The 27430-nt window shown below is 37.3% G+C and overlaps 1 long non-coding RNA gene across 1 annotated transcript in view; it reads left to right on the top strand.

Annotated features, from left to right (window-relative positions):
- The first annotated feature begins 7425 nt into the window (after positions 1–7425).
- LOC140514655 (uncharacterized) overlaps positions 7426–27430 on the top strand; it is a 34864-nt gene continuing 14859 nt past the window's right edge. The window contains exon 1 of the long non-coding RNA XR_011970735.1: positions 7426–7515. This is a non-coding gene — a long non-coding RNA (uncharacterized lncRNA). The remainder of the gene's footprint in view (positions 7516–27430) is intronic.

Below are 27430 nucleotides of genomic sequence, written 5' to 3'. Positions count from 1 at the left end.
TTTAGCTATAATTTACCTAGAATTTATTAAAGTATTTGATAAAGATTCTCATTCTATCTTTGAGATGGAGATGTGTTAAGAGAGACCATAGTACAATTAGGTGGACTTGGAATTGATTGAATGATTGGGCCTAAAAAGTAGCCATTTATAATTAGTTTTCATAATTTATTTAATTTCCCTTTTTGATCACTGGAGCATTTGCTTTTCTCTAATCATAGAAGATCTCTCCCATTCTCTATAGTCTTTCAGAAATCATTAACAAGAACTCCCCAATGAATCCGCCAATTTTTCTAGTACTTGAAGATGAAGCTCATTTGTATCATTTGACTTAAATCCACCAAGGGCAACCAGGTGATCTCTTAGTACACCCTTTCTTTGTGTAATAACTCCTTATTCTTCATTTTTGTTCTTTCAAGTCCAAATTTTGTTCTCCTTGGAAGAAAAAAACCACAGAAGCAGTCAAGCAGTCCTGCCTTCTCTCTATTATCAGTTAGTAGTATCTTATCTATCTTAAACAGTGATTCTAACCCTTCTTTGAATGTTCTCATGCTCCCAACATAGTTTCTTTTAAAAGATAGTTAAGTTAGTTGTTAATGATTTTGTGATATTCATTTTTTATTCTTTGGTGGCTGTTGTTTTTCTTTTTTTGTTTTGTTGTTTTCTTGTTGTGGTCATGCCATCTTCCCAGACCTACTTATGCCATTTTTCATCAGTTTATGTAAGCCTGACACTGTTCTTATGTGACTATGTATTGTTTTTGTAGCTATCTTCCATCACCTACCTTACTTTTATACTGACTACTTACTGATATACATGGCTTTTAAAAAATTTTTTAAAATTTATTTTTAGTTTTCAGCATTCATTTCCACAAGATTTTGAGCTCCAAATTTTCTCTCTATCTCTCCCCTCCCCACCGCATAAAACCATGCATTCTGATTATCCCTTCCCTCAATCTGTTCTCCTTTCTATCACACCCCTCCCTTCCCTTATCCCCATCTTCTCTCTTTTCTTGTAGGGCAAGATAGATTTCTATAACTCATTACCAGTATTTCTTATTTCCCAGTTGCATGCAAAAACAATTCTTAACATTCGTTCCTAAAAGTTTGAGTTCCAACTTCTCTCCCATCCTCCCTTCCCATGCATTCCCACTGAGAAGGCAAGGATTTCAATATAGGCTATGTATGTGTAGTTTTGCAAAAGACTTCCATAATAGTCATGTTGTGAAAGACTAACTATATTTCCCTCCATCCTATTCTGCCCCCACCATTTATTCTCTTTTGACCTTGTCCCTCCTTGAAAGTGTTTACTTCTAATTACTCCATCCTCCCATTTGCCCTCCCTTCTATCATCCTCCCACCCTACTTATTCCCTTCTCCTCTACTTTCCTGTAGTGTAATATAGGTTTTCATACCAAATTGAATGTGCATGCTATTCCCTCCTTAAGCCAAATCTGATGAGAGTAAGCTTCACTTTTTCCCTCTCACCTCCCTCCTTTTCCCCTCCATTGAAAAATCTTTTTCTTGCCTCTTTTGTGAGAGGCATTCCATTTCTCCCTTTCTCTTCCCAATATATTCCTCTCTCACCCGTTAATTTTATTTTTTTAGATATCATCCCTTCCTAGTCAACTCACCCTGTACCCTCTGTGTATATATATGTATATATATGTGTATAATCCCTCCAACTACACAAATATCGAGAAAAGTGTCAAGAGTTACAAATATTATCTTTTCATGTAGGATTGTAAACAGTTCAACTTTAGTAAGTCCCTTATGATTTCTCTTTCCTGTTTACCTTTTCATGCTTCTCTTGATTTTTGTGTTTGAAAGTCAAATTTTCTATTCAGCTCTGGTCTTTCATCAAGAATGCTTGAAAGTCCTCTATTTCATTGAATGGCAATTTTTCCCCTCTGAGGTATTATACTCAGTTTTGCTGGGTAGGTGACTCTTGGTTTTAGTCCTAGTTTCTTTGACTTCTGGAATATCACATTCCAAGTCCTTTGATCCCTTAATGTAGAAGCTGCCAGATCTTGTGTTATCATGATTGTATTTCCACAATACTCAAATTGTTTCTTTCTGGCTGCTTGCAATATTTTCTCCTTGACCTGGCAACTCTGGAATTTGCCTATAATATTCCTAGGAGTTTTTCTTTTCAGAGCTCTTTCAGGAGGGGACCAGTGGATTTTTTCAATATTTATTTTACCCTCTGGTTCTAGAATATCAGGGCAGTTTTCCTTGATAATTTCATGAACTGCCATACATGTCTTAAAAATCTAAGTTAGTGTGTGAGTTTCCTGTACGTTCATATTTATTTCTTCAGATTATTCCCTTTTTTTTTTCACTGTCAGAATTGTTTTTCTTTATATCTTCAAAATTTCATTCTTAGGAGCTTCCTATTTCTTCTATTCTGACTTTCACTGTTGAATTTTAAGCTACAGAATCCTGATGGTCTTTCCTCTGAATTCCTTGAAATCAGTTTTCCCAATTCAATTCATCTTTATTTCTTCCAGATCATAAATTCATTTCCTGGATTCCCCATCTAGTTTATCTCTCTGTTTGGGGGTTGTATAGTATATTGTGATGATGATATTGCTTTGGTTTCTGCCTCTGTTCTCATCTGTCTGGTTCTTGAATTCCCCCACAATTATAGTTTTTTTAACTCTACAGTGATACTTCATATCTCCTCTCACATAGAACATATTCTCCCAATACCTATGTATTTGCTTATTAAAAGATTATGTATGTGTAAAATAAAAATCCAGTACTAAATTAGAAGAATAGAAATAATAAGACAAAGTATGCAATTAAGGAAACTTCAACCTGATCTATTTAAAAAACAAATAACTATTGATGCTGACAAATGGGAAGCAGATAAAAGAACAGACATTGATATGGTCTATCTCCATTTCCTAAGGAAATTTTATTCACATATATCAACTGCCATAACAAAGAGACAAAAAAGTAGATATCTTAAGGAAATAAATTAAATGTCAGAGACATCTCTGGGCTTTGGTAGGACTGACTCATGACTAGAATATAACTATGGAGCAGTATATTTTATTCCAAAATAGATAAAAGATATGATGGGCAGATTTTCCGGTGGAACTTTCATACCAATGCCCCCAAATGCAAAATAGTTAATAAGTTTAATTGTTTGTATTGCTATTCGATGTGAAGTTTCTAATAAAACTTTTTTTCTCAGAGAAGCTATAGTAATGTGAGAAAATCCAGAAAGCTGCACAAGAAAAGGTAGCAGAGATCATTTGGATAAAGACTAATAGGAGAAATTAAATAAATATTGTCATGAAAGTATACATAGATCACCTGCCAGGAAAAGAAAATAGGTTAGGGGTTTGAAAAATATCATAAACCTTCCAGAAAGTCAGGTTATGTAGAGTATTCCAAAAGTCTTAGTGCAAGATTAGTTTTAAGCTTCAATAGATTAAAATTAATTTTACATCTTGGAGGTATCATTAGGACTTTCTGCATTTCTGCCATCTGAATAATTCTTTACTTAGTTTCAGAATTTAAAGCCTCTCCTTGCTTAAATGAGGTATACAAGATGTACTAAACTGGGGCTAGTTTAGCTAAATGCTGCTTAAAGCTATTACAGTTTAAAATTGCACTAAGACTTTGGGACATCCTCTATTAGTGATAGGGGAAATTTAATAATTTAAACCAGAAATCTCTTTTCCAAAAGCAAAGCAGTTGAAACATTCTTGATTTGCCTGAATGATAGTTTTATCTTCAAAAAGTAGAGGAAACGATGCGGAAGAGTGGCTGTTTTGAACATGACTCTAATGGGAGCTTTGGGAAAGGGTGACTACTTTATTTCAAGGTAGACAATAGAGAAGCAGCAGAAAAATTATCGCTATGAAGAATGAAAGGGAGGAGTCATATAAAGAAATCAGTTCAGAGATGCACAGAACTTAGCAACCAACTAAGATTTGAAATAAACAGCTATAGAAGATAAAAGCGAGGGTCAGTGATGAAAGATGAAAGCAACATGGAAACGTAGGAATAGTTTTAGGAATGCCAAAGCTCTGAAGGCAATGAGGTGAAAGATGAGCACTAAAGGACAAAGCCAAACCACATGGCTTTTTAGGCTTTGTTGGATGCAAGAGGAAGATCAAAGGTGGGACTGAATTGCCTCTTGGGGTGGGTGAGATGATAATGGAAAGTGTAATTCTGTCATGTATGCCCATTGTCCTAGTTTCTCCCTATATGTATTCTGTGCTTCTTTAGCCAATCTCTTGCCAAAAAGAACTAGAAGGAGCTAAGAAACTGTGATTCAGATATACTGTTTGGTACAATATCTGATCTTATCTCTTTCTGTCACTGCTTTATCTGAGGGTATGCTATTTTGTAGTAGTAATATAATAACAATAATAACAGCTAGCACTTTAATGTTTGCAAAATGCGTTACCTCTTATCTACTTGGATTCTCACAAGTACTCTATAAGGTAGATAGTCTTATTATTCCCAATTTTCAGATAAGAAAATTGAGGTCAAAAGAAGTTAAGTGACTTGTAGAAGCACACAGTTAGTAGATGTATGAGGCAGGATTTGAACTCAGTTCTTCCTTCTTCCAAGTCCAGAACTGTATGCCACCAAAGCGTGTGGTGGGGACACTGAAACCAGCATCCTTTCCCTATCTCTGTGCCTCTCTTTCAATCCAGGACTCCTTTATTTTCCCTTGAACAGGCACTAGAATCACTTTGTGCCATTGATTCACTCTCTTCCTCATTTTCACTGAATACTCATTTTCCTTACTTCCTGCAAAGGACAATCAGAGCACTCTCTCCTCAGACACTGGCCTCCTTCTGCATCACTGCAATCCCTTTTCTGTGTCTGCTCTCTTACAACTCACTCGATCTGATCAGTACCAGCAGAGAGGCTATGCCTTGAAGCTCTTCAGCAGCTTCACAATTGTGAAATTGTGGGCACCTATTGTTTTTGGCTTTCCAGCATGCCCAGCACCTGACAAAGAGAACTATTCAACTTTGATTTTGTTTCCTTTTTCTGTACAAAAGAGAATGATCTTCAGGCTGGGAAGATAGAAGGAACAAAGTTAACTGGGAGTTAAAACTGAAGACTGGTGAGGTGGAAGTAGGAGAGTATCTAACTTCTTTCAATGAGTTCAAGTCATAAAACTCAGGCCAACTACATCCCAGGTACTGAAATAATGGGCAGATGTAATTGCTTGAGCCACTGTTGGTGATCTTTGAAAAATTGCAGAGGATGAGATAAGTGCCCCAGGAGGAGAGAAGGGTAAATGCTGTCTCATTTTTTAGTAAAAAGAAGAGGTCGGAGTCTTCAAATTATGGGGCAGTGAGCATGACTTTGATTTCTGGTAAAAATTCTAGAATCTATTATTAAAAGTATGCTTTATGAGATTCTTCATAAACATGTCTGACTCCTGACAGAAGGGAAATCTTACATTTAGAATGCTGACAATTAAGTTACTTAGACACTATATAAAGCTATGATTCTCAGCACCTTCTGTCCCCCTTCTTGCCACTGTACCATCATCATTACAGAAATGGAAGGGGGCCATATGGGGCTGAGGGTCATATTGATTTTTTTCTTTGTTTCATATGTTGTCACTAGCAAAAAATCATCACTTAATGGAGAACCTACTGGTAAAGAGCCTCTCCATAATTTGCCAATTTGAGTCTCCTTTCTTCCTTCCAAGAGAAAAAAAAAAGATTAGATATGGGAGGTGCAGGAAGTGACAGTTCAAGGATATTTATGGAAAAGTATAGTGGTTTTAAGTACCTGGTCATTTGAAAATCAGTGTATGTATGAGACCAGGGGAACAGAAGAAGCATCTTTAGTACCTGATGTTTCTTTTTTAATCTGCCTTCCTTTGAGGAAAAATTTCATAATTCTGCAGATTATCTAGGTCATATATATATCTCTTGTTGCATTCAGGACTTTCTCAGTGACCCACACCCATACCCACATCAGGTAAAATCCTTTTCTGTAGTTTGGAAATCTGATATCTATTTTTGATATTATGGTTGATATCTATGGAATTCCTATTACTTCTCTTACTGCCAGAGTTGCCTGTCCTCTGGAAAGGAATAGGAGCTTGATTATAAAGAATGATAATGGATTTGGAATCCCATTTTCATTTGAGACCCTTTGGATTGTGCATGTCATTGGATTCTTTCTATAGAAAAGTGCAACAAGTTAAAAATGGGCCAACCTGGAATATGTGTATATGTATATACACAGACATACACACATACACATATGTATGAATATATATACATATGTATAGACACATAGACATATGTGTCTATACATAGACACATATATTATGTGTGTGTACATATATACACACATAATATATACACATATATGTTATATATAATATATGCACATGTATAGGATCACTTATTATACATAATATAATATGCTATCATATTATTATATATTATAAGATCACTTAAATTTTCTGGGCCTCAATTTCTTTATCTGCCAAATGAGAGGGTAGATAGCCTTTGAGATCCCACTTGTCTTTAGATCTATGATCATAGAATATTAGGAAAGAACCTTAGACAACACTATCCAACAGCCTCATTTTTGTAGATGATTAAAATGGTTTATTAGCCCATCTTCCTTAGATTTATATCAGGGGTGTTTAACCTTTTTTGGTGTCATGGATCCCTTTCACAGTCTGGTAAATCCTCTGGAGCCTTTCTCAGAATGTTTTTAAATATGTGAAATAAAACACTAAGATTGCAAAAGAAACATGATATTGAAATGAACATATATTTTTCCATACAAGATCAAAGATTCCCTGAAATCAATCCATGCACCCCTTGAGGTTTCATGGACTACAGGTTAAGAACCTCTTGACTTAGAGGGACTCTGTTTGCTTTCAAAAGTAACAGCAAAAAGTTCACCAAGAAACCGAGTACTTTTGTGAAGCTTTTTCTCTCTATTTCTCTCAATCCTGAATGTGGCCTGGCCCAGTTAAAATGTTCTTTTCCTGGGTGAGGTCCTAGAAAACCAACATCCCTCAGCAGTGTGCCAGGGCCTCCTTTCTTCCCTGGTTCAACCACATTCTTTCTCTGCCCTCGGAGCCTGCCTGACTCTTCATCAAGCTGACCCCAAGGAAGCCTGTAAAGGACAAGTTTTCAAAAGAGTAATTCACCCAGAAGTTTTCAGGCACAATTCAACTACCAAGCACTTCCTCTCTGTGCAACAAATGAAGTCTGAGGACCAGCCTTTTCAACACCGAGTCCTTATGGGGGGGGGGGGAGGGTCATTTTGAATTCTTAATTAAAACGGATTAAGTCAGATTTCAGCAACTCCACTTCCTAGAAAAGAGAGAGGTAGAATGAGTGGGTGGTGATGTTTCTGAAAGTGAATTAGGATTGGGTTTGGAGTCTAATCTATTTTTAATCCTTCTTTCCAGGACCTCTACTCCCACATTATTTAACAGCAAATCTCCAAAGCTTCAAAAGGGAATATGAAACATTGACGATTTTAATCCATAAATAGCAAGGTACATTACTTTCAAAGCATTGGTTGGCCCTGTAATATTGATGATTGTGGTGATGAGAAGGGTGATAATCAGAGGCAGTGTGGTGTAATGGGTAGAGAGCAAGCCTCTGCCCCATACTTTCTGGGTGGTCAACTCACTTAACCTCTGAGAGTTTTAGGCAACTCTTTAAGACTATATATTGCAAGGCCAAGGCTTAAATGCATCGATAAAAGGAATTTCCACACCAGTGAAATCAGTACTCCCTGCTCCCTCCCCCCAAAAAATCCTTACATTTTATTGTACGTTATACTTTTGATACCACTCTCACACACCAGGTTTTATTTGATCCCCATCAACAAATCTATGGGATACAAAGACAGAAATGATTATAGACCCATTTTACCAATGAGGAAACTGAGGGTCAGAAAGATTACTTAATTTCTTGAATGTTTGCTCAAGTGATCCATTCAAGATCAAGAAACTACCAAGTAGCAGAACTAGAACTCCAACCTAAGACTCAGAATCTAGTGATATTTGTCCTACAGAACCTAGATTCAACAATAATGATAACTAGAACTTATGTGGTGCTTTGAAATTTATGTGCATTATCTGACTTATTTATACATTATCACTTTGGTTCTCTTTGAGAATGAAGGATAGTATTATCTGACTTGATTCTTATAAAAGTCTTCAAAGGAGGTGCTATATATATGTATATACATATATACATATATATGATATACATGTGTATATTATATATATACATAACACACATATATGCACATACACACAATATATATGTATACATATATTTGACTGAAACTATAATTTTGTTGATATAGAAGTCTCCCAGGGAGATAATTCCTTCTACCAATAAAGACTGATGATTTATCTTCAATTTATAGTCTTAGAGAGTTGCCTGGGTCACTAAAGGGTTAAGGGGCATCAGGCCAGAAGCATTAAACCTGGGTCTACCTAACTCCAAGGCAGGCTTTCTATTTACTAAGTCACACTTCATCTCTGTTTAGTATGGCTATTATTAACCCCATTTTATTTTCTTTTTTCTCTGTCATTAGCATTTATTTATTTTTATTTTTAAAATAATATTTTGTCTTTTCCCCAATTGCATATTAAAACAATTCTTAACATTTTAAAAAAAGTTTTGAGTTCCAAATTCTAATCCTCTTTTTCTCCCTTTCTTTTCCCTTCTCTGAGACAGTAAGCAATCTGATATAGATTATACATGTGCAATCATGTAAAATATTTCCATATTAGTCATTTTGTATACAAAGACTTGAAAAAAAACAAAAAAGGGATGAAAGGAAGAAGGAAAGAAAGAAAGTAAAACAAATATGCTACAGTCTGTATTCAGACAGTATCAGTTCTTTCTCTGGAGACAGATAGCAAGCTTTATTATGAGTCCTTTGGGATTCTCTTGGTGTTATCCCCATTTTGTTTTTATTTTTTTAATGTTTATTTATTTATTTTTAGTTTTCAATATTCATTTCCACAAAATTTTGAGCTCCAAATTTTCTCCCCATCTCTCCTCTCCTCCCATCCCCAAATGCCATGCATTCTGATTACCTCTTCCCCCAATCTACCCTCCCATCTATCACATTCCTCTCTTCCCTTATCCCCATCTTCTCTTTTGTCTTATAGGGCAAGATAAATTTCTATATGCCATTACCTGTATTATTTCTCAGCTTCATGCACAAACAATTCTCAACATTCAATCCTAAAATTTTGAATTCAAACTTCTCTCTCTTCATCCCTCCCCACCCATCCCCACCTTGAGAAGGCAAGCAATTCAATAGAGGCTATATATGCGTAAATATGCAAAAGACTTCCATAATAGTCATGTTGTGTAAGACTAACTATATTTCCCTCCATCCTATCCTGCCCCCCATTTCTTCTATTCTCTCTTTTGACCTTGTCCCTCCCCAAAAGTGTTTACTTCTAATTGCTCTCTCCTGCCATTTGCCCTCCCATCCATCATCCCCCTACCCCATTTATCCCATTCTCCCCTACTTTCCTGTAGTGCAAGATAGATTTTCATACCAAATTGAGTGTGCATGTTATTCCTTCCTTAAGCCAAATGTGATGAGAGTAAGCTTCTCTTTTCCCCCTCACCTCTCCCCTTTTTCTCTCCATTGAAAAACCTTTTCCTTGCCTCTTTTATGAGAGATAATTTGCCCCATTTCATTTCTCCCTTTCTCCTCCCAATATATTCCTCTCTCAGCCCTTAATTTTATTTTTTTAGATATCATCCCTTCCTATTCAACTCACCCTGTGCTCTCTGTCTCTGTGTATATATGATCCCTCCAACTACCCAAATACTGAGAAAAGTTTCAAGAGTTACAATTATTATCTTTCCATGTAGGACTTTAAACAGCTCAACTTTAATAAGTCCCTTGTGATTTCTCTTTCCTGTTTACCTTTTCATGCTTCTCTTGATTCTTGTGTTTGAAGGTCAAATTTTCTATTCAGCTCTGGTTTTTTTCATCAAGAATGCTTGAAAGTCCTCTGTTTCATTGAATGACCATTTTTTCCCCTGAAGTATTATACTCAGTTTTGCTGAGTAGGTTATTCTTAGTTCCTTTGACCTCTGGAATATCATATTCCAAACCCTTTTATCCCTTAATGTAGAAGCTGCTAGATCTTGTGTTATTCTGATTGTATTTCCATAGTACTCAAATTGTTTCTTTCTAGGTGCTTGCAGTATTTTCTCCTTGACCTGGGAACTCTAGAATTTGGTTACAATATTCCTAGGAGTTTCTCTTTTTGGATCTCTTTCAGGAGGTGATTGATGGATTCTTTCAATATTTATTTGCCTTCTCGTTCTAGAATGTCAGGGCAGCTTTCCTTGATAATTTCATGAAAGATGATGTCTAGGCTCTTTTTTTGATCATGGCTTTCAGGTAGTCCCATAATTTTTAAATTGTCTCTCCTGGATCTATTTTCCAGGTCAATTGTTTTTCCAAAGAGATATTTCACATTGTCTTCTATTTTTTTCATTCTTTTGGTTTTGTTTTGTAATTTCGTGGCTTCTCATAGAGTAATTAGCTTCCATCTGCTCTATTCTCACTTTTAAAGAACGATCTTCTTCAGTGAGCTTTTGAACCTCCTTTTCCATTTGGCTAATTCTGCCTTTTAAAGCATTCTTCTCCTCATTGGCTTTATGGGCCTCTTTTGCCAATTAAGTTAGCCTATTTTTAAAGGTATTATTTTCTTCAGCATTTTTTGGGTCTCTTTTAGCAAGCTGTTGATTTGCTTTTCATGGTTTTCTTGCATCACTCTCATTTTTCTTCCCAATTTTTCCTCCACCTCTCTAACTTGATTTTCAAAATCCTTTTTGAGCTCTTCCATGACCTGAGACCACTGCATATTTATTTTGGAGGTTTTGGATACAGAAGCCTTGACTTTTATGTCTTCCTCTGATGGTACCATTGTTCTTTCTCATCAGAAAGGATGGAAAAAAATACCTGTTCTCCAAGAAGGTAGCCTTCTATAGTCTTATTTTTCCCCCCTTTTTTGGGCATTTTTCCAGGCAGTTACTTGACTTTTGGGTCCTTTGTCAAGAGGTCTGGGGACCTGTAAGATCTCAGTTCCTCCAAGGTGGCACAATCCAGGGAGAGGAGTTTACTCCTCTCCTGGCCTGCGCTCTGGTCTGGAAGTTATCAAAACTTTTCTGCCCAGGATCTGCAAGTAAAAGTCTCTTTCCAGAGCCTCCACCAGCTCTACCACCCCACCCAGCATTCTTCCTCACCCCAGGGTCACCACTCAGGGCTGAGATCCAAATCAGTGGTTCAATTCCCCCAGGGGCTTTAGGCTGAGGGCTCCAAAAATGGACACTGTTGCTGCTGCCCCACCCTGGCTGCCACCTGGGGTCAGGGGTAGGGGAGGACTGTGCTCCATTTTCACCCAGGTGAAAAAGCTTTCTCACTGACCTTTGAAGCTGTCTTTGGTGTTTGTGGGTTGAGGGATCTGAGAAACACAGCTGCTGCTGGGGAATTCACCCCCAAGACCTATTCCAGTCCTGTTCCTGCTGGTGCTCTGCGGTCAAGGCTAGGCTGGGCTCTATGGGCTGCACTCTGCTCTGTGCCCTGAGCAACAGACCTTTCTTGTTGGCCTTCCAGGCTACCTTGGGCTGGAAACCTCTTTCACTCTGTCGTTTTGTGGCTTCTGCTGCTCTAGAATTTGTTTAGAGTCATTTTTTACAGGTATTTTATGGATTGTGGGGGAAGAGTTAGAGTAGGTGTGTCTTTCTACTCTGCCATTTTGGCTCTGCCTCCCTTTTATCCCCATTTTAGAGATGAAGAAATTGAGGTTCAGAGAAATTAAGGGATTTGCCCATGGTCACATAGCTAGGGTCAGAGGCAAGATTTGAACCCATCAATTTCCTGACCCTCTTGTTCCATTCTATTTCAATATATTATGTTGCCATATTTGAAATTTCAGCGATGCTATCAGAGGCAACTATAGTGTAATGGATAATAAGATAACCTTGGGGTTAGGATACCGGGTTCAAGTCTCAGGTCTTCTAGTACATACTAGCTGTGTGACCCTGTGCAAGATGCTACATCTCTCAGTGTTCTAAGACTGCAATGCATATTAGATGCATTGGTCTGGTTTAAACTGCTTCTGTATCCCCCCACCACTCCAATTTCTATTAGTCATTGTTGAAGTATTTTAGAATTGCTACATGTTCTATTGTTGTTGCAAAAAAGAATTAATTAGAAGCCCAGTCTGTGTGTCCTTGAACACATTATTCAACTTCCTTAGCCCCCTTATATATAAAGGATATAAAGTTTTTAATGGAGGTAGGGAAGTGTAGGACTAGATTTATTTTTTAGGTTCTTGCCAACTCCAAAATTCCTTTGTATTTGAAATTTAAATTCAGGGCCCCTAAATCAAGCCTAAAGAGGTTCCTATTACTCTTTTAAACCTTTCTTTTGTGGCTGTTCTGGAAAAGTTGGAAATATGGTGATATAGCATATAGAGAACTGGCTTCAAATCTGTGATGACATGGATTCAAGTCTCACCATAGACAAATAGTAGGGACACCTAGTGACCCTGAGCAAGTCAGTTAAATTCTCAGTGTTCTAGGCAACTCTTTGCAACTATAAATTGCAGAGAAGATACCCACTGGCATTGGTGGACGTGGTTTCCTATACCAATAAAATTATAGGTTCAGTCCATATCATCACACTGGAAGGTAAACTGCTTGAGTGTAGGGCCAACCTTTCGTTTTGCTTGCTTTTGTATTCCAAGTGCTTAGAATAGTAATTGGCAAGTAGTAAGCTCTTAATAAACGCTTGTTTCCTTCCTTTCTTTCCATCCACTCACTATTCTGCAAAGTAGAGCTCACTTTGCAATGATATTGTCATTGGAGGTGGCCACTTCATATGACCATAGATTCAAGCCTAAAAGGGAATTTAGAGGTCATTTCATCCATTTAAACCTCCTCATTTTACAGTGAAGGAACCCTACATCCAAAAAAATAGGCAAAGGATATTACATCCTTTATGTACATAATTCTTATGCAAGGTGAGTCTTGATTTGTATCTGCAGCCTTCTTTAAAATCTTTAAAAAGCTCACAAAATACTAGCTATAGTCATTCAAGAAGTAAACCAAAGTGTGTTCCTGTTCAGTCATGTCCAATTCTTCTTGACCCCATTTGGAGTTTTCTTGCCAAAGATACTAGAGTGGTTTGCCACTTCCTTCTCCAGCTCATTTTACAGATGAGCAAACTGAGGCAAACAGGGTTAAGAGACTTACCTGGGTCACACAGCTAATAAGTATCTTCGGGCAGATTTGGACTCAGGAACATGAATTTTCCTGACTTCCTGTCATCTTCACTCTATCCTCTGTACCACTAATCAAACTAGATGGCTTTTAAAAGAAAATTTATTTGTGGTTGTGCAAAATGGTTTCCTTAATTTTGAAAAGACTGATAAGTATTTCCATTGACTGCCATGTGGTCTAGTCTCCAGTTGTCTCTCTAAGTTGGTCACCCTCCTTGTTATACTCTGGCTTTCCAATGAGTGTCTTAAAATGAAGCTTTCAGAATAGAGCATGTGATTTGACCAGAGCAAAGTATTATGTAATAGAACTATCATCTCTCCTTTTCTGTACACTATGCCATTTTAAATATATCTTAGAAAAGAAAAACAACATAAAAGCATTAGCTTTTTTTTTTTTTTTTTGGCAGCCAGCATACACAGTAGACTCACACATTGGTACTGCAGTCCACTAACATTCTTATGTCCCTTTTCACATGGGTTGTTGTCACCTTGATGCGTAGCAGCTAATACCTTTAATTATCAGTTAGCAATTTAGCAGGGATTAGTTGAAAAGCATTTGACAGCACTTTCTTTAGAGCCTGGACTTCAAATGAGAAGATCTTATTTGAATCCTGGCTCTGGTAATTTCTGAGACCTCTTCCAACTCTTCAATTCTGTGAATCTGTAAAATGCTAATCACCCTTCAAGACCTAGCCTAAAGTCACTTTCTGCATGAAACTTTCCCTGTTTTTCATTGTTGGAATGAATCATGGTCTCTTTTTTCTTTTTAATATTTTATTAATGCTCTTTCCCCTTCCCATTTCCCAAGTATTCCTCCTCCCCTCAGTCCCCTGTTTTCTAACACATAAGTAAATTTAAGAAAAACAAGACAAGGCCATGTTTGCAAATATATGCCTCATTTCACACCCGGAGTCCACTATTTCTTTATTGAGTCTCTCTACAGATGGCTTTATCACGAATCTTCTGAAGTCAGTATTGTGCATTGCATTGATTAAGAGTTCTGATGCCTTTTGATGTTGTATTGTCTTGCAACAGACATCATTGTGGTTCACCTAAATTATTCTCCTTGTCCTGTTCGCTTCACTCTGTTTCAGCTCACACAAGCCTTTCCGAGTTTGTCTGAATTCTTCATTCTTGTCATTTCTTACAGTACAATATCTTTCCGTTGTCTTCTTTCTTCAGGCATTCCCTAATCGATAGGAACACACTTACCTTCCAGTTCTTTGCTACTATTGAAAAGTGCTGCTACAAACATTTTTGCATACATAGGACCTTTTTCTCTGTCTTTTGACACCCTTGGGGTATATGACTAATACTAGTACTGCTAGGCCAGAGGGTATGTCCAATTTAGTGATGCTTTAAAAAGTACATTTTCCTGCTATTTTTCTGAACTGTCGGCCCAGCTATCCCTAAGGTGCATTAGTATTATTATTTTTCCACTGCCTCTCCAAAATCTACACTTTCACTTTTTTGTTTTCTTTGTCAATCTGATTGATAAGTATGAGGTGAAACCTCAGAGTTTAATTTTGGATGTTGCCTATGATGCCACTATGTTGCCACAAACATTGTCTTTAAGTATTTGAAAGATTGTCATAATGGACTAAACCTACTTGACCTCTCCATGGGGCACAATTAGCAAGGGACAGAAGTGGAAGAGAGTCAAATTTCATCTCCATATAAGGAAAAACTTTCTATTGATTGGACTTGTCCAGATGTTGAATAGACTGCTTTATGTGGTAGTGGATTCCTCCTCTTTGGAGCTTTTCAGGCAGAGGTCAGATGTTGGAGATTTTCTTTTTTGGACTCAAGAAGTGGTATAGCATTTTGGAAAGAATGCTGGATTTGGAGTCAGGAAAACCTGGGGTCAAATCCTGCTTCCAGTATTTACTAGATGAGTGACAATGGGCAAGATTTCTCACCCTCTCTGGGGCTCAGTTTTCTCATGTCTAGAACCAAGAGTACAATACCTCAAGTATCAAACTCATAGAACTGTGAGGCTCAAATGAGATACTACATATAAAACACTGAGGAAAGTTTAGAGCATGATTTAAGTCATTATTATTATTTTGTAGAAGATATTCTTGGTTAGATCTGGATTGGATTATTCATTCCTCTCCAGGGTCCACTCTGAACTTCCTCTACCATGCCCCAGTTTTGCATCCTGAAACTCTCACAAATCCTGGACTTCTTATATTGAAAGTACCCTCTGCCCCTACGATCTCTCCCTTTGATTGGCTAGCTCTTCCCAGAACTTTCATTTAAGTGCTAGGCCAACTATGTCTCATTCCTCTTCTGGTTGTACTCCATACTGCTTCTACTCTGCCCATCCTCTCATATCACCTCCTTCATCTTTATCTCTCACCCCGTTTCAACTTTCTTCTATATATTTCATCCCCCATTAGAATGTAAGAGCTTTGAATACAAGGACTCTCTTTCTACCTGTATTTGTATTGCTAGGGCCTGACATATAGTATAACACAGTTCTTGTTGACTGACTGACCATTGATTATTTTATCAGATGTTCTTAACATTTTCTTTTTTTAAGGGCTCCTTTGGCAGTCTAATGAAGCCTATGGGCCCATTAAAGTTAATAAAGTATGTATAGGATTACCAAGGAAACCAATTACATTAAAACATAGTTATTTTTAAAAAAAGTTCACAGACTCCATGTTGAGAACCCCTAGACTTGATGGTTTTTGAGATTCCTTCCAACTCTTAGATTCTGTGATTCTTCGAGGTATGAAAATTTATTAGTAATGTTTTAGCAGTAGTTTAGGTAAAGAGGGCCTTTATTCTTTAAGATGATAGAAATGAGAATAGAAAGGGACAGATTTGAGAGATGTTGCAGAGATATGAACCACAGAACGAGGTAACTGATTGATTATGAAATGTTTGGGGGAAAGAGGAGTCAATGATAACTTATTGCTACTTACATAAGTCAGTGAATGATGTGAATGATGTGAATGACGGTACAGGGAAATGAAGAGAAGCAGGTTTAGGGGGAAAATAATGAGCTCGATCTTAGAAATGTTAACCTGAGGTACTAATGGAGTGTCTAGTTGGAGATGTACTGTAGGCATTTGGGGATATGGGTCTAGAGATCAGGGAAGTCTAGACAGGATGTATGAATTTGGCAATGAGTAAGGCTGGCAAGGGAAAGAATCTAAAGAGATAAGGTAAGAGGACTGAGAACAGCCAACTTTAATGGGTCAGGAAAAGTCTAAAGAATGAGAGAAGGTAACAGAAGTGCTAGAACTGGTAGGAGGAAAAGCAGAAACTGAGAGAGGAGATACTATCCAGAAAAAGGACTGGTTAATAGTGTCAAATGCTCCAGGGTGATTGAAGAGAAGGCACACTGAAAAAATGGCTTTGGATTTGGCAATTAGGTCATTGATGATCTTAAAGGGAGTAGTTTTATGAGAATGCTAGGGGAAGTATCCTGACTGCAAGAGGTAAGGAGATACCACAGGTAGGGAGGAAGGAGAGGTATGAGGTATACAAGCAATTTTTTCAAGCAATCTAGCAATGGAGAGGACACATAAAGATGAAACAGCATCTGAGTGGCATAGAAAGTCAAGAGAAGATTATTTAAAATTTTATTTTGGAATGAGAAGACCCGAGCTTGTTGGTAAAGAAGAGATTGAAGATGAATGAGGGAGAACAGATAATTGTCGGAGTGGTGTTTGAGAAGGGGCAGGAAGGAGTGGGATCATGTATACAGGTAGACAGATTATCACTGTTCTTGAAGAGGAGAGGTATGTTTTATTCCTTGATTGGAAGGAAGGAGAGGATGAGAATGAATGGAGGAAGGGCATGTTAGGAATTCTTGTCTGATGGCCTCAATCTTCTCACTGAGGTATTAGGCTAGGTCATCTCCTAGTACTTTATACCTCTCAAAGTTGACTGTTATAGTATTCTAATTTGCATTATGGTTATTTGTTCATGTCTTATCTCCTCTACTAGATTGTGAGTTTTAGTGTCTAGCTCACAATTGGTACTTAATAAGTGTTTTTACAAGAATAGGATATGGGATAGGCCCTTGGGATTTGGTGCAGTGGGGAGGATTATAGGTGAGAGGGGAGGGCTCTGGAGTGAGAAGGGGGCACTGGGAAGGGTGGTGAGAGTGTTCCAAAGCCAAACTTAACCAGTTTCATAGTCTTACTTAAAAGTTTGCCCTGGATCCCTTTAAATTGTATTTAATAAATCCCATTTTTTAAGCCTTAGAGTCAAGAAGGTCTGGGTTTATATCTCTCTTCTGATATATACTAGTTGGGTAAATCCTGGGTAAATCACTTAACTTCTCAGTGCTTTCAGGTAACTCTCTGGAATTATAGGTTGTAGAGAAGGTATGGGTCTGTATTAGTAGAGGGAGTATCTTCACTTAGAATTCTTTATATTAAATCTCAGGTCTGGGCCAAAAAAAAAAAAGATTTTCAAAGAAGTTTAATGATGATTATAATAATGATAGCCAATATTTATGTAGTGCCTACAGTGTACCAGGCACTGCACTAAGTGCTTTATAAATAATATATCATTTTATGCTCACAACAACCCTGGGAGGTAGGTGCTTTTTACAGATAAGGAAACTGAGGCAAACAGATTAAGTGACATGCTCAGTGTCATGCACCTGGTAGATATTTGAGTTCTGATTTGAACTCAGATCTTCCTGATTCAACTCTAATTATTGCACTAGTTGCCCCAAAATTTACACCTACCTATTTCATTTGATTGTCATAAGACCCGTAAGAGGTAGAAGCTATTATGCCCTTCTCTTATATGTGAGGAAACTGAGGTTCAGAGAAATGACTTGCTCAGGATCACACAGTGAGTAGGAGTCCAAAGTAGAATTTAAACCTAGGTTTGCTTACATGTCTCAGTGTTCTGTCTACAGTATCATACTGTTGTATGCTGTGCTGGAGGCTGCCAACCCCTGGGCCAGTGCAAGACCTAATGTTTGCCTATCTCTGGTCCAGCTGTAGGAGTGATTCAGCTTGTCTGCTCTTTAACCCTAAATTCCATTCCTGCCTAGGGCGGGGACTGGAGATTCTGGGTCACTGCAGCCCTATCTTGACTTTCACCTCTTTTGGTGAGGAGGAGAATGTTCAAAGGGCTTTGATTTTTGGAACGAATATGGCAGAACTCTGTAAATCACCTTTAGACATCCATATATACTTTTTATGCACATAAGGGCAAATGAACCCAATCATGATGAGGAAGATAATGTCCATAGCTAGCTTTCTTCTTACTTCCCATCTAAAAAACGCAATCCTTTGAACATAAAGAGGGCACTTTTTTTTTGCAAGGACAAACTTAGGTATGTACAATCCACATCTTTGTCACAGTATGGAATACAGCCATCCTACGACAATGTGTCATTTTTATTCTTGGCACTGTTACTGCATCGTTTCAAATTTCTCCTTCTTTCCATGACAGCTGTATAATTTTTCCATTGACCTGAAGAGTGTCCTCTGTCAGTCAGCACACAATTACCAGAAAGGAAACAAATGCATCTACTTGTAGCAAGACGGGTTTGGCAGCTTTCCAGTTATTCATTTTATTGTTCTTCCATGAAACACAAATGTGGTTCTGAGAGTGAAGCAATACAATTTCATTCTGGAATATAGCTCTTCCAATAAATAAACTTTCCAATAAATGAAAGGCTTGATTTTTAGGCAAATCAGAGGAAAGGGCACCCACATCAACAAAGACCAAATTTATTTTGCAAAAAAGTTTTAGGGTAAACATTCACATCTGTTCCACTGAGAATGACATATTACCTATCTTGCCACATTGTAGTAATTAAAAAGAGCAAAATGAAAAGAATATTAGGCTTGGTTGTTTAAAATATAAATTGACAAAGTTATTTGCTGGCATAATACGATAATTTTATTGGTAGTATAATATTTTGTGAGAGTATGTGAGACAATGCTTAGAAAGTGGATTAGCTATAACTATTTGTGACCTAGAATTGGAATTAGAAGACATGGTGTTCAAATCTGGCCTTTGCTATGTAAGGTGGGCAGATCACTAAATCTTAACGAGCCTTTGTTTCTCATCTTTTAAATGGGGATAATAATTGTCCTACCTGACCCAAAGGGTGGTTGTGGAGGTTAAATATATTGTTTGTAACCAAGAAGTCATATAGATATGCCAGTGGGTACTGTTGCTACCCTAAACACATTGTCTCTACAAAAAGCCTGATTTGATTTTTGAATTCAGCAAAGTGTTTATGAAGAAAAAATTCACCAACAAGCTGAAATTTGTGGGGAGAATTTAGCACATGAAACATCTCAAAGTGGAGTGCACAAGTTTCAGGAAGGAAGACTGAGTACCTGAAAGACTATATGGAGTAAAAAATCCAACAAATGCAAACTGTGGTACCTGCATTTTATTTGATTTGCATAAAATGTTTGTCTCAAATACTAGAATCTATTAGAGGAGATTACATAGAAAAGCAGTATTAAGTTGTTTTGATAAATCCTCCTTTGCCATTTACAAAGCACTTAGCTGGCTACATTATCTCATTTTATCTCCATAATAATCACTGGAAGTTTGTAGTACAGGTATCGACACCCCCATTTTACAGATGAGATAGCAGCTTCATAGAGAGGTGAACTGACTTGGTCACTGTTACAAACTGTCAGTGACATAGTACTAACTTCTCTTACTTCTAAGCCCAATGCTCTTTCCATTGTTATGAGATAATTCTGCTATGTAACAACATCGGTTTCTTAAAAATGCCTTGATAACCTGTAACTCTGGCTGGTACTCCCCTATGTGGTTGTTCATCTCTATTAGAATGTAAGCTTTATGAGGGTGGGAATGGTTTTCATCTTTTATTTGTATCCCCAGGACTTAGCATATAGTAAATGTTTAATAAAAGCCCTCCTCCCACTATTCATTTAAGTTTGTTAAAGGATTGGAAGAGAAAGTTAACCATCATCAAAATTTTAATAAGCTGTTAAATGTTTTTCCCAATCCTTGCTTTATTAGCTTCCCTTTTAATAAGAACCCTCCCCTTGTGAAGTTAAAGAGGTATAAAGGTATCAACACCCTTTCCTACTTTCCTGGGGTGAAATTGCTTCCCATGTGAATGGGCCAGTAACTGATGTAATGTACTCAGGCCATCTTCAGAATCTGGAAAAAGAGATCGTTCATCTATCAAAGCTTATGCTTTGCCAATCTTGTAATTATGATACTCATGTTTAGCCTGAAGGAGAGGAGACTTGGAGAGATGTGATTCAACATTACAACTCAATTAAAAAATTTTTTTTCCTTCCATGGAAGTATTCAAGCAGAGGCTGTATGACCACTTGTGGAAGGTGTTTATAATAAAGGTGTTTTCTTTTAAATTTTATTATTTATTTTTAACATTCTTTTCTTTTTAAACTTTGACTTCCTATATATTCCCATATATATTCCCATATATTCTGCCTTTCTCTTATCCCTCCTCTACTCACTGGGAAGGCAAATAATATGATAATAATTATACATGTGAAATCATACAAAAACATTTCTATATTGTCATATCTTAAAAAAATAAAGCAAGAAAATTATACTTCAATTTACACTCAGAATTCTTCAATTCTTTTTCTGAAGGTGGATAGCAGCTTTTCCATCATGAGTTCTTTGGAATTGTCTTGTATCATTGTATTGATCAGAGTAGCCAAGTCTGCATTGCTGTAACTGTGTACAAGGATTTCCTTAGTCTTTTCTTTCACTTTGCATCAGTTCAAATAGGTTTTGACATGTTTTTCTGAAATCACTGCTCCTCATCATTTCTTATAGGATAATAGTATTCCAGAACAATCATATGCCACAGCTTGTTCAGTCATTCCTCAGTTGATGAGTATCCCCTTGATTTCCTTTGCTACCACAAAAAAAGCTGCGATAAATATTTTTGTACATATAGGTCCTTTTCCTTTATATTTGATCTCTTTGGGTACATTGCTAGGCGTGGTATTGCTTGGTACAGTTTTTTAGCCCTTTGGGTCTAGTTTTAAATTGTTCTCTGGAATGGTCAGACCAGGTCGCTACTCTTCCAGCAATTCATTAACTATCCATTTTCCTTTATCCAGCATTTGTCATTTCTGATAGGAATGAGGTTGTTACTCAGAGTTGTCTTAATTTGCCTTTCTCTAATCAACAGTGCTTTAGAGCATTTTTTCACATAACTATAGATAACTTTGATTTCAGAAATGAGGGCTTTATCAGAAACTTGTTGTAAATTTTTTGATATGACTTTATTGTCTATATTATCTTTTAGCAAAATATAGTTTCTCTGATTATCTCTTTTAATTATGTTTTTTGCCTTTTCTCTGAGATAATGATTTCTACTCCTACCTTTTTAATTTCAGCTGAAACATAATAGATTTTGCTCCAAACCTTTATTTTAACTGTGTGTTTTTCTGTTTCAAGTGTGTTTCTTACACACGACATATTGTTGGAATCTGGTTTCTAATCCATTCTGCTACCTGTTTTCATTTTATGGGTTAGCTCATCCTATTCACATTTACAGTTACGATTACTATATATTTCCCTCCATTCTATTTTCTTCTGTTTATTCTTCCCTCTCTTTTTATACTGTCCCTCCTCAAAAGTCTGTTTTGGTTCTGACCACTGCCTGCCTTAATGCAACCTTCTTTTTATTACCCCTGCCCCCAATTTCTTATCCCATTCTCCTATTTTCTTATTGGTCAAGATAGATTTCTATACCTGAGTGTGTATGTATATTCTTCCCTCTTTGAACAAATTCTGATGAAAATGAGTTTCAAGCTTTGCCTCCACCCCTTATTTCCCCCCAACTATAAAAGCTCTTCCTTTTGTGCCTCTTTTATGTGAGAACATTTCCCCCATTCTACCTCTCCCTTCCCCCTTCTCCCAGTATGTCCCTCTTTCTCACCCCTACATTATTTTTGATTTTGTCCCAACTTAACCAATTTAAACCCTTGTCCTCTGTCTATGTAAACTTCATTTAACTGACCTAGTAATGATAAAGGTTTTAGGAGTTACATGTATCATCTTCCCATATAGGAATGTAAAAACTTTAACTTTATTGAGACCTCAATTATTACTCTTTTATGTTTACTTTTTCATGCTTCTCTTAAGTCTTGTGTTTGAATGCCAGATTTTCTATTCAGCTCTTGTCTTTTCATCAGGAATGCTTGGAAGTCCTCTATTAAATATTCATATTTTTCCCTTGAAGGATTATACTCAATTTTGCTGGGTAGGTGATCCTTGGTTGTAGTTGTCTTCTGGAATATCATATTCTAAGTCCTCTACTCTTTTAACATGGAAGCTGCTAAATCTTGTGTGATTCTGACCATTGCACTTCACAATATTTGAAGTTTTTCTTTCTGGCTACTTTTCCTCCTTGATCTAGGAGCTCTGGAATTTGGTCATAATATTCTGGGAGTTTTCATTTTGGGATCTCTGTCAGAAAGTAATTGTTGGATTCCTTTGATTTCTATTTTACTTTTTGGCTATAAAGTATCTGGGCAATTTCCTTGATAATTTCTTGAAATATGATGTCCAGGATCTTGTTTTGTTCATAGCTTTCAGGTAGTTCAATAGTTCTTAATTCCATCTCTTCTCAATTTATTTTCCATGTCAGTTGTTTTTCCATTGAGATGTTTCATATATTCTTCTATTTTTTCATTCTTTTGACTTTGTCTTATTGTTTCTTGATGTTTCATGAGGTCATTAGCTTCCACTTACCCAATTCTAATTTTTAAGGAATTATTTCCTTTTATGAGCATTTGTATCTCCTTTTCCATTTGACCAATTCTGTTTGTAAGGAACTTTTGTCTTTAGTGAATTTTTGTGCCTCTTTTACCATTAGGCCAATTCTGTGTTTTAAGTTGTTATTTTCTTCAGTAAATTTTTGTGTTTCTTTTCCCAAGCTATTAATTCTCTTTTCCTAATTTTCTTGCATCACCTTCATTTGTTTCCCCAACTTTTCTTCTACTATGCTTATTTCTATCTTTAATGCTTCCAAAAATTCTTGTTGGACTTGGATTCAATTTTCTTTGAGGCTTTTTTGGTAACTGTTTTCACATTGTTGTCTTCTTCTGAGTTTATGTCTTGGTATTTCCTGCCACTGTAGTAGCTTTTATGGTCAAGTTCTTCTTTGTGTGTGTGTGTGTGTGTGTGTGTGTGTATGGTTGTTTGCTCATTTTTATTCTATCCTATTTCTTTACTTTGAACTGCATGTTAAAGTTGGGCTCTGCTTACCTGGGATTGAAGAAGCACTGTGCCAAGCTTCACGCTTTTTCATGCTGCTGTTTTCAGAGTTATTTCTGGGAGTTGGCAAGTTTTCAGTGCTTTCAAGGTGGTGTGATCTGGGGAGAGGTGTGGTCACTCCTTTTTGGTCTGAACTCTGGTCTTTACCCAGGAAGGGCCCTGCAGCCACTATTACTAGTGTTCCCCTTAGCACAGGAACTGTGGTCAGGTCCCCTGCTCTTCAGCAGTCACATGTGCCAGAAGTTCTCTATGCCCTGGAACTGTGACCAGGGCCCCTCCTCCCTTGTGACTGACTGCAAGTGCTCCTCTCCACACTGGAACTGTGTGACCTGGAACTGCTTATGGGAAATAGAGTTGTCAGTCAGAGCCAGATGCACCAATGCCAACAGAGGGGTCCCTGTGATGTCTTTCTGATCCCGTTTCTGGGCTGAGAGCTCCCAAAGATGCTGTGGTTGCTAAGATTGTCTCCAACGCCCACTGCGGGTGCTCCTGCCATGCTCTGGGCCTGTACTCACCTTAGTGTTGTAGATTTCTCCTGTAGATTTCCTAGGTTGTCTTAGGCTAGAAAAATAAAAAGCTGTTTTTAATAAAGAGAATTTCTCCCTTATGTAACCTAATGTCCTTTCTTGTCTGAAATCTTTTGAATTTGTTGCATATTTTCATTGGGCTGCAACCAATTATTATATGCTATATAATTATTCCTTGAAATAGTATAAACTCAAATAGCATGCAATCACTTTAAGGGATTCATTATTAGCACTTATTGGGACCTAGCTGTATCAGAGCATTGGGCAGAAAGATCTGGGCTGGTTTTTGGTGGACTAGGCTGATCACAATGTCATGTTGTGATTTCACAATGTTAAGGTAGAGTGCTGGTTATAATGTATTAGTGATGTTAGGGAACTTTATGTGGGCTATGCCTTTACCTAACTCGTTCTACCATCTACATGAAGCAGGTGCCAGGGCCTGCTGACACTTTGGCCATTCATCCACACCCAACTACCTGCCCTCATTTTCAATAAATAAAAGTCCTCTTCCAATCTCCATAGGAAAATTCAGACACTTTGGTAGATCTAATTCTCTGCCTGCATTGGTCCTCAGAATCCTAGTGAAGAAGATGTTAGTTAGGGAATAGTTTTTGACCAGTTCAATCTGTGGATTTTTCTCCTCACATTTGTTTACGTTTAGCTCAATATTAGTTCTTATGGGGGGTGGGACATCCATGGTAGTGCCTTCTGTGGCCTCTCATAAATAATGGGAGATAAAATAGTAAACCTATTAGATTATACGGTAATTGAGGAAAGGGACTGTACCACCTTTCATCCTTATAGTACCCTGATCTTTTTTGTGTGACTAGGGGAAAGAGGCTCAGACCTGTGATTTTCTTAGCATAGGAAACTCCTGGTGTGGAACTACCTCTATCAGTGCAGATCAGCAACTTATCTGTAATTTATCATTTTAGAAGAGCCTGTAACACTGAGAGATTAGGTTACTTACCCACAGTCATATGGGAATGGAATAAAGTTCTTTCTGATTCCACAGGTGACACCCTATTGACTTTGCCAACCTGTTTCTCAACATGCCTTGAATATAATAGACTCTTAATAACTATGGAAAGAAGGAAGGGGGAATGGAGGAAAGGATAAAGAAAAGGAAGGAAAGCAGGAAAGATAAAGGTAGGGAGAAAGGGCAGAAAAAGGGAAGGAGAAGGAAAGGACAGGATAAAGGTAGAAAGAAAGAGAAGAGAAGGAAAAAGATATGGAAGGAAAAGGGTTGGAGAGAGAAAGAGAGCAGAAAGGAAGGAAGGAGGGAGGGAAGAGGAAAGGAATGAGAATAGTTTTCTCTTATGCACAAATATCACTATAGCTGCAATGCTTATTTGGAACAACTAGCAATGAAGCCTAAGAAGGGGTCTTGATTAGAGAAAACACTTTCTGGAGACTTCTAGGTGTTCCAAAGAAGTGGTCATTCCAATCATGTGACTCTGGAGTCATAATTACAATAACCCTTTTGTGTTGTATGGAGACCAGTATAATAGGACATTTGTGTGTAGGAATCAGAGGGTTTTAAGAATCATAGTTTGAAAAGTCACAGTGAGGCCTAGAAACTCTTATCTGAGCACCACTGCTCTGCAGCCTTCTTTGTTTGTGTATCAATCTTTTCCTACACACACTAAGGTTTGGGTGCTCAGCTTCCCAAAATATCTTTTCCAGCAGACCAGTCACTTATATGAGTTTAAATAGCAGCAAGTCACAAGATGTACTAGACTGAATTGACAGACTAAATGTCAATAAATCACTAAACCAGAGGGCACACATCCAAGTTTTTGAAGGTGAAATTGTCTCTTGCCCAAAATTTATAACCTGTTTTTAGATACTTGCCTCTTTGCCAGAGTAGCTACCATCTACAGGGAAGGAAACCATAGCCTAGTGAGTTTCAGCACATTTTTGACAAGTTGGGAAAATCAAAAATACCTAGCAGAATCAGTGAATTTGTACATAAGTATAACCTATCTTGGATTAGGAACCTGTTACACAAGTCATACTCAACTCCTTTTCTAGGTTTATTTCACAGAATAAATAAATGTAAGGACAAAGAAGAATCAGGGAATCTAGTTATAAAAACTTTCAAAAAGTATTTGATGAGTTTCCTCATCAAAGATGCTTCCTCTGTATGTGTCTGTCTCTCTGTCTCTGCCTCACTCTTTCTGTCTCGGTCTGTCTGTCTGTCCATCTGTCCGTCTGTCCGTCCGTCCGTCCGTCCGTCTGTCTGTCTGTCTGTCTGTTTGTCTGTCTGTCTCTTTCTCTCTCTCTCTCTCTCTCTCTCTCTCTCTCTCTCACACACACACACACACACAGTAGAGTTTCTTTGGGCATGAGATTAATATTAATAGTTGATCATAGAAAACTAACTTAAAGACTTAAGGCAATTGTAGAATTCTATAGTAAGGAACAAAGCAAAGTGATAAACAGACCAGTGACTAGCTGGGGAATATTGAGTGTGGTCTCCTAGGGATCAGTGCTGGGAAAATGAGAGAAATGAGCCTTTCCTTTTGCGGGTCCAAAGTAGAACCTCATGGTGAAATCCCTTTTTGAAGCTGATTTTAAGCTCTAAGTAATGAAACAGATACTGACATGCTGAAGAAATATTTCTCACAGCCATGTGAATGGAGAGAAAAATGACAGATCAATTTTAGGGTGGATATTTGTCCAGTTCAGGGGTTTTTAGACTTTTGGAAGTGGAAAATTATTTGCTTTAAACAAAACTAAGGTGGAATCATGATAATAAAATAATTTAAACATTTTTAAATTTAAAAATAATTTAAAATTTATTGCATTTTTCCTAGAACCATAGAACTATTTAAAAGTAAAATATATAAACATAGCATACGTAGTGCCTTCGGAGCACTAGTGATGAACCCAAATTATAGCTAGTCATCATCATATTCACATTTCTTCTGACTTTGGTGTTTGTTGCTTGAATTGGGTTGTTATATATTTATTCTATTGCCAGAGTTTAGGTCGTTGACACTTTTTCCTTAATTCCCCCAATTCTCCCTAATGGGTCTTGGTAAAAAAAAGTTTATTATTGTCAAGGGGTACTGATCAAGGAGTCTAACATAAGGCTCTCCCCTATTCTTCTTCCCTTCCCCAATAAATCTGATGAGCTGTTGGGGATGTGGAAGTTTGTTTAGAAAATGTTATTATTTGATTTCCATGACTGGTACTGTCCCCAAGATTATTTAGTTGTTTAGGACTCTTGGAATTCTTGTTGAGGAGTTACCTTTCTGTGTTGGCTTATAAGAGACCACTCTCATCTTCTTTTTTTCCTATTCACTATTTAGAGGACAGAGCAGACAGGTTCTGTAGGGTAGGAAGCTTATACATGT

Source organism: Notamacropus eugenii, chromosome 1, assembly GCF_028372415.1.
Source record: "Notamacropus eugenii isolate mMacEug1 chromosome 1, mMacEug1.pri_v2, whole genome shotgun sequence".
Classification (NCBI taxonomy): Eukaryota; Metazoa; Chordata; class Mammalia; order Diprotodontia; family Macropodidae; genus Notamacropus; species Notamacropus eugenii.
The sequence above is the reverse complement of the archived record's forward strand: the minus strand, read 5'-3'. Positions and strand labels throughout refer to the sequence as shown.